The 15,357-nt window shown below is 39.6% G+C and overlaps 1 long non-coding RNA gene across 1 annotated transcript; it reads right to left on the bottom strand.

Moving 5' to 3' along the window:
- Positions 1-13,982: 13,982 nt before the first annotated feature.
- On the bottom strand, positions 13,983-15,086 carry LOC106074628 (uncharacterized). The gene is made up of 3 exons (XR_001218979.2): positions 14,927-15,086; positions 14,428-14,501; positions 13,983-14,010 (listed from the first exon to the last, which is right to left on the bottom strand). It is a non-coding gene; the product is annotated as an uncharacterized LOC106074628 (long non-coding RNA).
- Positions 15,087-15,357: the final 271 nt, after the last annotated feature.

The raw sequence follows: 15,357 nt of genomic DNA, 5'->3' as shown, positions 1-15,357 counted from the left end.
AACATCTAACCAAAGTAACAAACCCGAGTAGCTCTATTTATAATCTGCAGCACTTTATTTTACTATCTAGTGTCTACCTCACAATCTACACCAACAGATTTAGCCGCTCAACTGTCCTCTGCATTCCTGACCTCATGTTGCCCTGCTAGGCTGAACCATTCAACTGCTGGACAGGTACAGAACAGAGGCGTAACTTAAGGTGACACTCATGCTACACGACGTACACACACACAAATCCTTTCACAACAGTCTTATTTAGTGTCGAGGGTTATGCCTTTGTTTTTCCAGGTTGTTTTTGTAAGTGCTGCTGTGGACGATGCAATTCTGGCTAGTAATACTGTTTTGGTTTCCTCACCTGAGATAACTCCGAGGTATTTCAAACAACTGATACTTATCAGCTTGTGCTTTTTAAAGCCCTTTTAGCTATAGGTGATAATTTGTATTTTCGGCACTGTTTTTCATACTATATGCTACGTATGTTTTGTCTATGCACATCACCAAGTCAGCTAACATTTCTTCTGTCCCTGCCAGACCATTTAGGTCGTCCGAAAAACGCAAGTTAGTAATTCTTCTTCCTTTACAGTACCTTTACTTCTTCTTTCTTTACAGTACCTTACTTTTTCTTCCTTTACACTACATAACTTCTTCTTCCTTTACAGTACCTTACTTCTTCCTTTAATGTACCTTTACTTCTTCTTCCTTTACACTACCTTACTACTTCTTTCATTACAGTACCTTTACTTCTTCCTTTACAGTACCTTAGGCTGCTACTTCTTCCTTTACACTACCTTACTTCTTCTTCATTTACACTACCTTACTACTTCTTCCTTTACAGTACCATTACTTCTTCCTTTACAGTACCTTAGGCTGCTACTTCTTCCTTTACACTACCTTACTTCTTCTTCCTTTACACTACCTTACTTCTTCCTTCACACTACCTTACTTCTTCCTTTACACTACCTTACTTCTTCCTTCACACTACCTTACTTCTTCCTTCACACTACCTTACTTCTTCCTTCACACTACCTTACTTCTTCCTTTACACTACCTTACTTCTTCCTTCACACTACCTTACTTCTTCCTTTACACTAACTTTCTTCTTCCTTCACACTACCTTACTTCTTCCTTTACACTACCTTACTTCTTCCTTCACACTACCTTACTTCTTCTTCCTTTACACTACCATACTTCTTCTTCCTTTACACTACCTTACTTCTTCTTCCTTTACACTACCTTACTCTTCTTCCTTCACACTACCTTACTTCTACCTTCACACTACCTTACTTCTTCCTTCACACTACCTAACTTCTTCTTCCTTTACACTACCTTACTTCTTCTTCCTTTACACTACCTTACTTCTTCCTTCACACTACCTTACTTCTTCCTTCACACTACCTTACTTCTTCTTCCTTTACACTAACTTACTTCTTCTTCCTTTACACTACCTTACTTCTTCCTTCACACTACCTTACTTCTTCTTTCTTTACACTACCTTACTTCTTCTTCCTTTACACTATCTTACTTCTTCTTCCTTTACACTACCTTACTTCTTCTTCCTTTACACTACCTTACTTCTTCTTCCTTTACACTACCTTACTTCTTCTTCCTTTACACTACCTTACTTCTTCTTCCTTTACACTACCTTACTTCTTCTTCCTTTACACTACCTTACTTCTTCCTTCACACTACCTTACTTCTTCCTTCACACTACCTTACTTCTTCTTCCTTTACACTACCTTAGGCTACTTCTTCTTCCTTTACAGTACCTTAGGCTACTTCTTCTTCCTTTACAGCATCTTAGGCTACTTCTTATTCCTTTACAGCACATTTGGCTACTTTTTCTTCCTTTACAGTACCTTAGGCTACTTCTTATTCCTTTTCAGCACCTTTGGCTACTTCTTCTTTCTTTACAATACCTGAGGCTACTTCTTATTCCTTTACAGCACCTTTGGCTACTTCTTCTTTCTTTACAGTACCTAAGGCTACTTCTTATTTCTTTACAGCACCTTTGGCTACTTCTTCTTTCTTTACAGTACCTAAGGCTACTTCTTATTCCTTTTCAGCACCTTTGGCTACTTCTTCTTTCTTTACAGTACCTCAGGCTACTTCTTATTCCTTTACAGCACCTTTCGCTACTTCTTATTCCTTTACAGTACCTGAGGCTACTTCTTCTTCCTTTACTGTACCTTAGGCTACTTCTTATTCCTTTACATCACCTTTGGCTACTTCTTCTTCCTTTACAGTACCTGAGGCTACTTCTTATTCCTTTACAGCACCTTTGGCTACTTCTTCTTCCTTTACAGTACCTGAGGCTACTTCTTATTCCTTTACAGCACCTTTGGCTACTTCTTCTTCCTTTAAAGTACCTTAGGCTACTTCTTATTCCTTTACAGTACCTTCGTAGCCCTTAAGAATAACTTCCATTATCCTTTCAAGGAAGATATTGAAAAGAGTTGGTGAGAGTTGGCAGCCTTGACCTCACTCCAGTTTAAAATGCTGCTGTTGAAGTACACTGCACTGGTGGCTTGCTTGTAGAATTATGGTTTACTATTATTATGTTTTGATTTACATTCTACTTTCCATTGTCACTCAGAGTGCCCCATGCCATACTCTGTCGAAAGATTTCTTGAAGTCAAAATTAACATGAAAATGATTCTGTTGGTACTGAAGGTATTTCTCGCAAAGTATTCTGAGGTTTAGGACTTGTTCAGTCGTGCTGCGACCTTCTAAAAGCGCTGATATAATTTTGTCTGCTATCGGTTTTAGCGGTTTAATCATATTTTTAACAGGACTTTTCTGGTATGGCTTATGATGCTGATGGTGCAGTAGTTTGTAAATTTTTTTTTTACATATTTCGGTGTTCCTTCAGAGTTGAAGATAATTTACTTCCTAGTCCAAACCTCCCGCAGGACGACGGGGGATGGGAGCGGACAGGGTTTGACTATCGGTAAGTCCAAAGGACAGTCCATCGCGCAAACCGCATGACCAGGCAGCGAGACAGAGCTGTAAACTGCCTTTCTTCAGAAGAAGGATGATGTCATTGGGTCCAGGGTTTGGACGATTCTCCTGATTGACAGGATCTTGTTGCCAGATCTTGTTGCCAGATAGATTCTTGTTACCAGATAGATCTTGTAGCCAGATCTTGTTGCCAAAGAGATCTTGTTGCCAAAGAGATCTTGTTGCCAGATCTTGTTGCCATTCTTAAAAAGTGCTTCTATAATTGTTTCTTCTCCGACCTTTAGAAGTTCACCAGGAATAGTTAGGCCTCTAGCCAAATTTAAATTATTTTTCTTTATCTTTTACTTTGAAAAATTATAACGTTCAACTTGAGTTTTCCCAGTGTGGTAAATTAGCTAGTAAATATATACATCAAATAATAAGTTCTTGTGTAAATCGCTAGAGCCGATTTGTGATCCGTGTCCAGGTTCCATACTTATGATGTTTGTTTTTTCACTAAATTTTCAATAGAGGAAATGTAAAAACCTGAAGCAAAAGAATTCTTTCATGTTGATCTCTTTCTGTCTACTAAATTAATTAGATACAAACTCTTAGATTTCTTTTTTACAGCTAATCTTTAGATGGTAGATTAAGCCTAAAGTTTAAAGACAGTTTATAGTGGGAAAAAAAAAACAGGGTTGCCTAGCATTATTATGTATAGACATAGTAGCATTTATCTTTCTTCCTTTCATTAAAGATTTTAGACATAGTCTCTTTTCTCTACTAATCATTGTTCTCCTCTCTCTTCTCTCCCAATCATTGTCCTTTTTTGTCTCTTCTCTACTAATCATTGTTCTCTTCTCTCTTCTCTCCCAATCATTGTCCTTTTTTGTCTCTTCTCTACTAATCATTGTTCTCTTCTCTCTTCTCTCCCAATCATTGTCCTTTTTTTTTCTCTTCTCACCCAATCATTGTCCTTTTCTGTCTCTTCTCTACTAGTCATTGTTCTCTTCTCTCCCAATCATTGTCCTTTTTTGTCTCTTCTCTCCCAATAATTTTACTTTTGTCTCTTCTCTCCCAATCATTTTACTTTCTGTCTCTTCTCTCCCAATCTTTGTCCTTTACTGTCTCTTCACTCATAATCTTTGTCCTTTTCTGTCTCTTCTCTCCCAATCTTTGTCCTTTTCTGTTTCTTCTCTCCCAATCATTGTCCTTTTCTGTCTTTTCTCTCCCAATCATTGTGCTTTTTTGTCTCTTCTCTCCCAATCATTTTACTTTTTGTCTCTTCTCTCCCAATCTTTGTCCTTTTCTGTCTCTTCTCTCCCAATCATTTTACTTTTTGTCTCTTCTCTCCCAATCATTGTCCTTTTTTGTCTCTTCTCTCCCAATCATTTTACTTTTTGTCTCTTCTCTCCCAGTCATTGTCCTTTTCTGTTTCTTCTCTCCCAATCATTGTCCTTTTCTGTCTTTTCTCTCCCAATCATTGTCCTTTTCTGTCTTTTCTCTCCCAATCATTGTCCTTTTTGTCTCTTCTCTCCCAATCATTGTCCTTTTCTTTCTCTTCTCTCCCAATCATTGTCCTTTTATGTCTCTTCTCTCCCAATCATTTTACTTTTTGTCTCTTCTCTCCCAATCTTTGTCCTTTTCTGTCTCTTCTCTCCCAATCATTTTACTTTTTGTCTCTTCTCTCCCAATCTTTGTCCTTTTCTGTCTCTTCTGTCCCAATCATTGTCATTTTCTGTATCTTCTCTCCCAATCATTGTCCTTTTTATCTCTTCTCTCCCAATCATTGTTCTTTTTTTGTTTCTACTCTCTCAATCATTGTCCTTTTCTGTCTCTTCTCTCCCAATAGTTTTACTTTTTGTCTCTTCTCTCTCAATCATTGTCCTTTTCTGTCTCTTCTCTCCCAATTATTGTCCAATTTCTGTCTCTTCTCTCCCAATCATTTTAATTTTTGTATCTTCTCTCCCAATCATTGTCCTTTTCTGTCTCTTCTCTCCCAATCATTGTCCTTTTCTGTCTCTTCTCTCCCAATTATTGTCCAATTTCTGTCTCTTCTCTCCCAATCATTTTACTTTTTGTATCTTCTCTCCCAATCATTGTCCTTTTCTGTCTCTTCTCTCCCAATTATTGTCCAATTTCTGTCTCTTCTCTCCCAATCATTTTAATTTTTGTATCTTCTCTCCCAATCATTGTCCTTTTCTGTCTCTTCTCTCCCAATTATTGTCCAATTTCTGTCTCTTCTCTCCCAATCATTTTACTTTTTGTCCCTTCTCTTCCAATCTTTGTCTTTTTTTTGTCTCTTCTCTCAAAAATTTCTCATCCTTGTTTCTTTCCTCTCTAAATCTTCCTCTCATACATTCATTTCCAATTTCTTTCTTTCTACTATTGTTTCTCCATGGATGGAGATGTAAGAGACAGAACAAGTCGAAAGTTGCTGAACATTCAACGAATTGAAAACTTGATTTCAAGAGAAGACTACCCGCTAAGTTAGACGACAGGTAGCAAAGTTTAGATGAGCAAAAAAGAAACGAAAATTTCGTGGGTTTGATCCTCATTTTCAATTCGACTCAACTATCGTCTCCTCAATAGTGTGTTTCTTCATTCTCCTGTTTTCTCTATCCCATCTCTAATTCTCTTTCTCTCTCATTCTCTTTCTCTCTCCACATATCACTCTGTATGAAATTGTCTAAAAAATAAAGTAAAACGTACATAGTCGTACTCGGGAAAAGAAGGCTCAGTCCCATCAGCGCAGTTCGGACATAAGGTAGGCCTACAGTCTGGCGGGATACACTGACTCAGCTAATTACAAACAAAAATAAAATATTTGAGTTAAAAAGCTGAAAAAGCCAAATAAAAAAATATATGCATGCTATTGTTTACAACATTGTTGTTTGTTCAAATGTCAAACCATAAAGGAACTGTTTAAAAGCCGAAGGGCTACTTTAAGGTTTTAGGTCTGCTTTGATGTTTTAATGTGTAGAGATGATATTTGAAGATTTGAAATGATATGTAAAATTATATTACACGAATGATTACCATAACGACAAGTATGCTGATTATTATTCTCAAAATTTTATATGAATGTTAATAAAAATATTTTAGCACGTCAGACACTAAATCTAGTACACTAATAGACCCAGCAAACTTTCACCTTTTCTAAATACTCGATTAGAAGTATTTTTATTTCTACTTAAGAATCAGAAATGTAATTATTATGAAGTTCTATCAAGTGTATTTACACAGTCATAGACTATATATAGTCTATCTTATCTTCTTATCTTATCTTATCATATGTTATATAATACAGACGTTACTTAAAAAAAAGAAGATCATTACGTCCTACACGTCATGCATCTATTCATGCATGTGAAACGATGATTTAAATTCTGTCAAGTCACAGGTTTTCTAGGCTGGCTCAGGCAACCCATTCTATGCTCTACTAGCACTATGGAAGAAGGAGTGACACAGTGCTATAAAGTAACGTATTGTATCTCCATAACTGAAGAGTTGTTTGTCTGGTAAATGAAATAAATCTAAAATTATGTACAAACGTTGTCCTATAAACCGTTGCCTCAACAACTGGAGAAAGAAAAAAAAACACTTAATAACAGCCATAAGGGTTTCAATGAGTCTTGAAATGCACAATAAAATATAGCTTCTACCAGAAGAAGGGGGGACCGTGCCCGCCGATCTCCTCGTGGTGTCATCTATTAACTGGAGTAAGTTATCCTCTTGCTCTCGGGGTGTTCCGAAAAGGGCTAACGTTGCGGGAGCCTTAACTTTCCTAGCAGACTCTCACGCTCTCCTGGTGCAGAGTTCTGCTGGTGAGGTTTGGGGAAAATGCTAAGCTTTGACTAACATAGCTTCTGCACTCTCGTCTGGTGTAGAGACTGTGCCTGTCGGGTTCTATAGCTTATGCTGAACTGATCAGCCGCCGCCCTGGAGACTAGTGAAGGGTTAAGCCATTAAAATTTTCCAGCTCTAAACTGGTGGTTACAAAAAAGGTCTCCTGCCTCACTCCACTTTCGTGAATTTAACCCTGCCCATACGAGTCAGTGGCTGAATTAGCCGGTCTTTGATCGTTTTATAGTCCGATGTTAATGTTTGGACTGTTTTCACTGCTCGCTCTAAGGGGCAACCCAAATCTTCTCCTTATTGGAGGAACCCATACTTAAGTCGAAAATAAATGCAAAGAACACCGGGTCTGAGTAGACCCTAACAGGCTCCGCTGGCAGGTAAAGGGCGGTAGGCCTGGCATCCAAAAATTGTCTACTAATCGCCTCGCAACGTTGGTGCAAAGGAAGAACGGGTCACGTTGTGAAAAAAGGGTTGCCGTTCTTCCCAACACACAAAACCACATAACATCCTTCCCCAAAACGAACACAACAACAAAAAAAAAAACCCCGCAAGTCTCAGAAAAAATTAATCCAACATCTCATACTGGGAAAGTAAGTGCCCCTCAAGCTAATTTAGCTGGAAAGATAAAGCAACATGATTCCCAAATTTCCAAATCTGATTCTAAAACTTTCAAAATCCTTCAATGTTACGTTGAGGGCTTATTTCAAAGACATTTAAAATAACTAATCTGCTAGACAAAGAGTGTATGGATGTTGCCTTACTACAAGAATGCCTGATGATGAGAAAAGAAGTGTCTCAATACCTGGGTACTCTGTTTTCCGCTGCTCCTGTGGGGATTGCCGAGGCCTGGTTACATTGGTGGCTAATGCTCTGGTCGCCAAGAAAGTGCTCACGGACATGATTCAGGGGAGGACAGACACTTTGGTTTTAGAAATTTGGAAAAATAATAGACGCTTCAAGTGCATCAATGTTTATAATCCACCAAAACAAGAACTGGCTTTAGATGTCAGAGAGACAATAACTGTAGACACTATCATAGCTGGAGATCTAAATGCCCATTCACCTTACTGGGGCTAGGATGACGCTAATGTGTCTGGTCAAAAGGTCATGACCTGTGCAATTCTACTAACCTTTTTCTTTTGCAAAACAAACACTCTCCTACTACTCTTCTGCAAGCTAGCAATGGTTCACTATCACGACCAGATTTATTTTCCTCTCTGTTAACTTGGAATCTGTCATAACTTTTCAAATACTAGGCGATATTGTAGTTACCACCTGCCACTCTTTCTAAAATCAGCTCCAAGACCACCAAAGAGCTACGAAAGTGGTGCTATAGTAAAGCTCATTGGGAAGTATACGAGGCAGTTGTCGACAATGCCCTTGAAAAAAATCCATGTAGAGTCTAGCTCTGTCGACCTCGTATACCGTCAAATAACAGCAGCAATCCTTGGCATGACTAAAAAATGTATTCCTCGGACTTAGTCTTGTAAAAAATTCAAGAACTTTTGGACAGCTGAAATCAACAAACTTGTTACAGCTCGGAAAAGGGCATACAAAAAGGTCCAAAAGAAACCAAACAATCCAACACTCAGGCAGAAATATAAAAGACTCAGCCTACTAGTCAAACTCAAAACTTCTGTTAACAAGGAAAAACGAGAACCTTGGACCAACACCTATGCAAGGTTAGACCTAAGGGAGACTTCTGAGAAATCTCGAAAAGGCTGAGCGTACGAAAACATCAACCCTATTATCTTCACCCAGTGGAGTAACCATATCATCCAAGAAGAAAATTGCCACCTTGTTGAACAAATATTTTGCTAAGATCAACAAGGCTGCCAAGAAGTCCCCAATGTCCAAAGCCATTGATAAAGCTCGCAAAGCTGATGAAAAAAAAGACCAAAAGAAACTGCAGACCGAGGGAACGATGAACGCCACTTCTCGATAGGCGAGCCTAATGCTGCCATAAGGAAATGCCATCTCAAAAAGGCTCCCGGGCCAGATGGTATCACCCCCGAAATTCTCAAGCATGTAGGGGAGAGGAAGGTTCGTGCTCTTGGCATTTGTAAAACGAACCAGGGCCTGGAAACGTGCCACCAAATTCATATACAAAAAAAAAAGGGAAAAGGTGCTTCCACTGCTGAGGGTTACAGGCCCATCTCACTCACATCTTGTGTGGGAAAGATGACTGAAAAAAGGTAAATGAGCGTCTGGTTTGGTACCTTGAGAGTGCCCGTCTTATAGCTCCGGAACAGGCTGGTTTTAGGGCTGGAATGTCCTATATAGACCAAGTCACCATCTTTGTGCAGTGCGTGGCAGATAGATTCCAAAGGACCGAAAGCACATACGCAGTTTGAATAAGATAAAGTAAGGCGCCTGGTTTGCTTCATAAGGTTAGAGCCGTGGGGGTGTGGGGACGGATATATTACTGGATTAGAGACTTCTTACAAGAACCAGGATGTACGGAGAAGTCTCAGGCGAAATTGCTCTCAAGAACGGCCTCCCTCAGGGCTCCGTTCTGTCATTCGTCCTTTTCACGGCCTTTATAAATTACATACCGACTCAGCTAAAATGCCAAAAGCTGTTATATTCTTACGATATTGTCCTTTGAAAATCCGGAAGGAGTGCAACCACTATCCAAAATAGAAGATCTCCTTACGCTCTGCTCATACACACTAAAAAAGGAGGCTAGAAATAAACATCTCCAAGACTCCAATGGAGTGGCTCTCAGCATCGAGAAGTTACCCCAAGTAGCTTGGTGTAACTTAAGAACGCAAACTAAAAATTTGCAAGAAAGGCCTTAGGAAACCTTTGCATTGTGCGGATGCTGGCATCCACAAAGTGAGGAGCCAGAGCAGATAGACTACAGTCTACTTGTGCAGATATCTTGAACAACTTGATAAAATACAGTCCCAAGCACTAAGATTTGTCTGTGGAACCTTTAGGACAAGCCCAGTTAATGTGGCTGAAATAATGGCTAGGTCCACTAAACCTTAGGAGGGAAAGGTCAATACTGATTGCTTTGAGCGGTATAAAAGGCTGGGTGAATACCTTCCAGCTAGAAAACTAATGAATGGTTGGAGATGCAGAAGACGTATTCAGATGCAGTCTGTTATACATCATGCCACTAGGTTATCTGATAAAGCTGGCCTCTCCACCAACCGACAAAACATTCAACGTTTTCATCCCCTTCCCCCTTAGACAAGGAAATCCTTTGCCGAACTGGGAGTCGAACACTTAGTGAGGTTGTGACTGAGCGTCGCATGAGGTTTGCGGGACATGTTCTACGTCAAAATGAATTACGCACACCAAGAGTTGCGATAACATGGAAGCCAAAACGAGGAAAGCGCAAACAGGGACGTCCTCGTATTACCTGGCGACACACCTTCATGGAGGACCTCAGAACAGTGGACACCAGATGGGAAGAGGCTTCAGACATTGCCAGTGACAGATCATTATGGAGACAGCTTGCCGCCCAATGCGCCGAACGGCGCAGGAGGACCTAAGTCTAAGTAAGTCCCCCTTAGTGTCGCCCTACGATCCCAGACATACGTTTGAATCTAGTAGACCCTAATGCCACTGAGCTAAGTCGTTCATCTAAAGACCTTCAGATTCTTGCATTGGAGACCATTAATGCCTTGAAGCCCAGGGCCATTTGTTTTGGTCGGCGACGATAGATTCTGGAAGAGCAGGCAATGGAGTTTCTTGGCTCTGACTTAGTCGAAATCTTTGCACCATGTGGTATTGTTTGCAGTTTTGATGCGGAGCCATAGCAGTTTGTGAAGCCTTAAAAGTCATTGACTCTCAACCGGTCGAGGAACATTTGAGGGCACAGATTGTTGTGGTCACTGACTCAAAACCATGCCCCCTTTCAATATTCACACAACATAAAGCAAGGCTATGGCACACCTGTAATGCAGTGAGTACCCAGTCATATAGGTGTGACTTGCAACACCGTTGCAGACTCCTTAGCCCACAATAGGGCAAACACCACCTACTGAACAGGTTGTGAGTTCTCATCATGCTCTGGCTGTAATTAAAAAAATAGAAATGTAAAAGTGGTTCGAGTGTTGGGACAAGTCCCAAAAAGCCAGTGAAGCGCATGAGTCGTCCTGACCGCACTTCCCCGTGGTGGAGGCTGTCCAGACCTGTGCAAGATATTATAGCTTATTGCAGGACAGGTCACTGTCCTGTAGGCGCATATTTCTCAGGGCTATGGCCAAAGTTTGACTCACGGTGCCACCTCTGCGGGAAAGAAGAGGAAACCGTGTCTCATATTCATTTCGACTGCCCAAACTTGCTGATCTTTGTCTCAACAGGTCTGGGAAACCAAAAATTCTCGACCTGTATGGCGACATATATGCACTACCCAAAACAGCAGGGTTTCTGTTTAAGGCTTTTGCAAAAGAGGATTTGAATCTCTCAAGCCCTCACTCAATTGGAGTTTGATGATGATCATGTACAGATGATCATTAGCAGTTTGATGACGCAAGGAAGATGAAGTCACAAACAAGGAGCTAATAAGACATTGCATGGACATTGCATGGACATTGCATCTCTTCAAGAAACCCGACTGGCCATGACGTCATGCTCCGCGACTACACTTTCTTGTTTTTAATGATTTAACAGTATGGAATTTAGCTCTTGTAAAGGAGAGTAACCCTTGAAGGATTACGGGCACGACATGGCCTAAGTTGTGCCGATGTTCCAAAAACTCAAAACTCAAACTCAAACTCTTTTGAAATGGAAAAGCACAGGATGAGACTCGAACGCATGGCGTGGGCTTTGCTGTCAAGAACAGTCTACTTCCCATGAAAGTCACTCCGATTGGTGGCTCGGAACTGTACAATGATGACAGCATCTGGAAAAGTCACTCTAATTAGTGCTTATGCCCCCACACTATGTTCGCTTCAGGAGGACAAAGACAAGTTCTATGAAGACCTCAAAGAAGCCATTGCAAATATTCCTTTAAAAAAAAGAGCACATGATCTTTTAATGAGACTTCAATGCCAGAGTAGAATCAGATGACACCACCTGGTCAGACTGCTTTACGCTATTTTTATGAAGAGTGAGAATGAATAAAGACTGCTCGAATTCTAAGCATGTCATAAGCTTTGTATTACCAACACATTCTTCAAGACAGCAATGTTTCTCATGGAGGCATCCTAGGTCTGGACACTGGAACCAGCTGGACATAATACTTTCATGATACTGTTAACACGTAGCTACCAATGCGCTGACTGTAATACTGATCACACGTTAGTGTCCTGTCGGATAAGTCTGATTACTCTTGCGTAAGCTTTTCTCAGTATGCTAAAAAGTAAAAAAAAAATTTCTCTATAACTGTTACAGTCAGAGAGGTCATTTTTTTTTTTTAATTTGTAACTATGTTTGATTCTTAAGAAAACCACGCCTGAATACCACAAGCACAGCCAATTCTGATCTTAGCATCGAATTCACGAACACATTTTTGAAAAAAAAAGGTCTCAGTGACTTATGCAGAGATAAGTTGGACGTATACTTGCGATGCAATGTGCCAAACATCATTATTGGTCATTGGGGACAAAATAAAGACAAACTACTACTGATTTGAAGCCAATCGGCCAGAAATGGAAACTGCTTCTACGAACAAGAGAGAGGCCATGCAAAAACTACAAGCAACCTATATAAACGCCCAAATAATTCTGAAAAAGTGTCAAAACATTCAATCGTGTGCCGACTGTAAAAACATCAGAAGACTATACGAGGGCATAAGAAAAGCCTTTGGACCTGGCTGTCCCAATCAAGTAAAAAGATGTCATAATCAGCAGTGATCGTACGCTGCAAATGTAGCGATAAGTAGAGCACTACCATTGATAATGCCATTTCGCCAACAGTTTTCAGTGTTTTGAATGAATTAGACGAAGCACCATCGGTAAAGGAACTGACCACAGCCATTGACATGCTTGCACACAGGAAAGCACCCGAGGGAGATGCCATTCTTGCGGAAGCCATTCGGATTGGAAATCATGCCCTGTTAAAACCACTCCACGAACTGCTTAGCTCTTGCCGGGAACAAGGCATTGCCCCCTAGGATTAAATGATTCAACCATAGATCTAGTTAGACATTTACAAGGATAAAGGTGGCCGCTCTGACTGTCACTGTTAAGGTTTTCAACCTGGCTCGTCAGTAAGTCAAAACGATAAAAAAAAATGGGTCAATGTTATCGTGTTCACTCAAGGCTCATGCCTATTCAAGGGGACTAATTCAACTTATTTCACCATATCTTTCAAGTACGTTTTTTCCCCTTGTTCAAGACAACAAAAAATATAATTAATTAGCAATTGTTAATTAACTAATTGTTTATTTTTCTTTTATTGATTATGGCGTTGTTGTTGACTGTAGTTTGCTTTAGTGTTTTCTTGAAGAGGGGATTTTTCAACTCGAGCCCCCCCCCCCCCCCCCCCCGGACTACGCCCATAGCCTTAATGACAAAGTACTTTTTATTAAAGAAATGTTTATATCCATGCTGCTAGTACATACCCGAAAGTAAAATTTATTTTGATGCTGATATGAATTCTAGTATGTCTGTTTGCATATTTTGATAGAATTTGAGACAATTTTGTATCTACATCCAATATGTTGACATAGATCTAGCTCTAAACGTGCGTCAATATGTTGACATAGATCTAGCTCTAAACGTGCGTCAATATGTTCCGGTCACTTCAACTTTTTAAAATTGTTTGCTTTTGCAAAAGTGTATTTTTTCACATGGGTGTCACCTTTTGAAATGGAGTCACTTGGTGTGCCCCGTTCCACGCGCACCCATTTAGCGATGCTTCTGTTAAAACTCGAACACATGTATTTCTATTGATGAGAGAGAGAGAACGAGGAGAGAGAGAGAGCGAGGAGAGAGAGAGCGAGAGAGAGAGAGAGAGAGAGCGAGGAGAGAGGGAGAGAGAGAGAGAAAGAGAGAGCGAGGAGAGAGAGAGAGAGAGAGAAAGAGAGAGCGAGGAGAGAGAGCGCGAGGAGAGAGAAAGAGAGAGAGAGAGAGGAGAAAGAGAGCGAGGAGAGAGAGAGCGAGGAGAGAGAGAGAGAGAGAACGAGGAGAGAGAGAGAGAAAGAAAGAGAGAGGAGAGAAAGAGAAACAAGTAAAAGAAGAAAGAAAAAGTCATAGGTATTGAATTATTTAAAAAAAATGGTTGAACTCACTCTCTTTTGTCTTTGGAGTGGAGCTGGAAAAGAATGCAAACAAGATTCACTACATTTGTTATTAAGGTTTTATTTGATACATTTTAAAACTTTCTTTTTGTATTGATACAGTTTGTTTTTTCATTTTCCCATTATTCGTGTATTTCTCTCTATGCTCTCCTTCAGTCACGACTATGGATCTTGTCATGTTATGAGATAAATGTCTGGGCATTAGCTGTGGTCGCAACATTGTCGCCCACGCATCGGTTCCCCCCTCTCCACGCAGCTGATGTATCAAAAGGAACGGCAGTGCCGATTCAGTTTGGAGTCAGCGGCGTCGTGTATTTATATATTCATAATTTATCTAGGTTCGGATGCCCTCCAAGATTCATCGCCATTTTGAGGCAACTGCAGTTTGTGTTTATAAGATGTAGTTTCAGAATTATATCAAACAATATTACCTGGTGCCGAGTCAGTACAGGCCACCAACAATGCTAGGCTGAGAATAAAAATGAGCTGCCACTTGGCCATTCTTCTGAAAGAACAATTATTTTAACATGCGTGAATCATTTCGCCATTTCAATTCTCAAAGTACTCTTCCTACTGTCTATATGCGTTGGTGTCAATTAATACTTAACTTGTAAAAAAATTAAACAAGAAACTGTTATAATAAAACGGATCAAATAATTTGAAAAATACTAAGACATCTCAGCAATCTTAGTAATTCGAAAGAGAAATTAAATGTAATCTAACAATAACGGTGAATTCAAAAAGTCACTGAAGCGTGTTATAAACCTGCGTGATGAAATAACTTAGAACAACCATAAGATCAAACACGGCTTTCAAAATTACCATATTCATATATTTTAATTTTACAAACCTTTCTTTTAAGCAAAATAAAGTCACAGAAAGTCTAAAGATAGTAACTAATGGTCACAAAGACAAAGACTATATAAATACCTTTTGCGTGAAGTTGTTTTGACAAAAAAAGAACTTTCACAAACTGATACGTGAGTTCTACTATTTATATAGACTAGTCAGATAGTAGTAGTATCTGACAGAATGACACCGACGTCATATCGTAATACATTTCTAGCGGATTATTGTTTTCTTGTGAAGACAGCAACAGATGGCGTAAGTTTCACCTCATTGAGTTCTTCAATGTAGGTCTTAGCTTTGAATCTATTTCAAAACAATTTAACCAGAAACTTAAAAAATAAAACTAGCACTACAAAAAGAAAAACACGCTTATAAATCAAGACTAGGTTTTCTTTGAATAGATTGTTTATTTTCTTTCACCTATTGCTAAGTATCGTATTACACAAAGGGCCTAGATCTAAACGTTTAATACTTTTTTTGACTATGCAAAAAGAATGTATAAAGGAATTGAC

Source organism: Biomphalaria glabrata, chromosome 14 (genome assembly GCF_947242115.1).
Source record: "Biomphalaria glabrata chromosome 14, xgBioGlab47.1, whole genome shotgun sequence".
Lineage (NCBI taxonomy): Eukaryota > Metazoa > Mollusca > Gastropoda > Planorbidae > Biomphalaria > Biomphalaria glabrata.
This window is presented reverse-complemented; position numbering and strand designations above follow the sequence as displayed.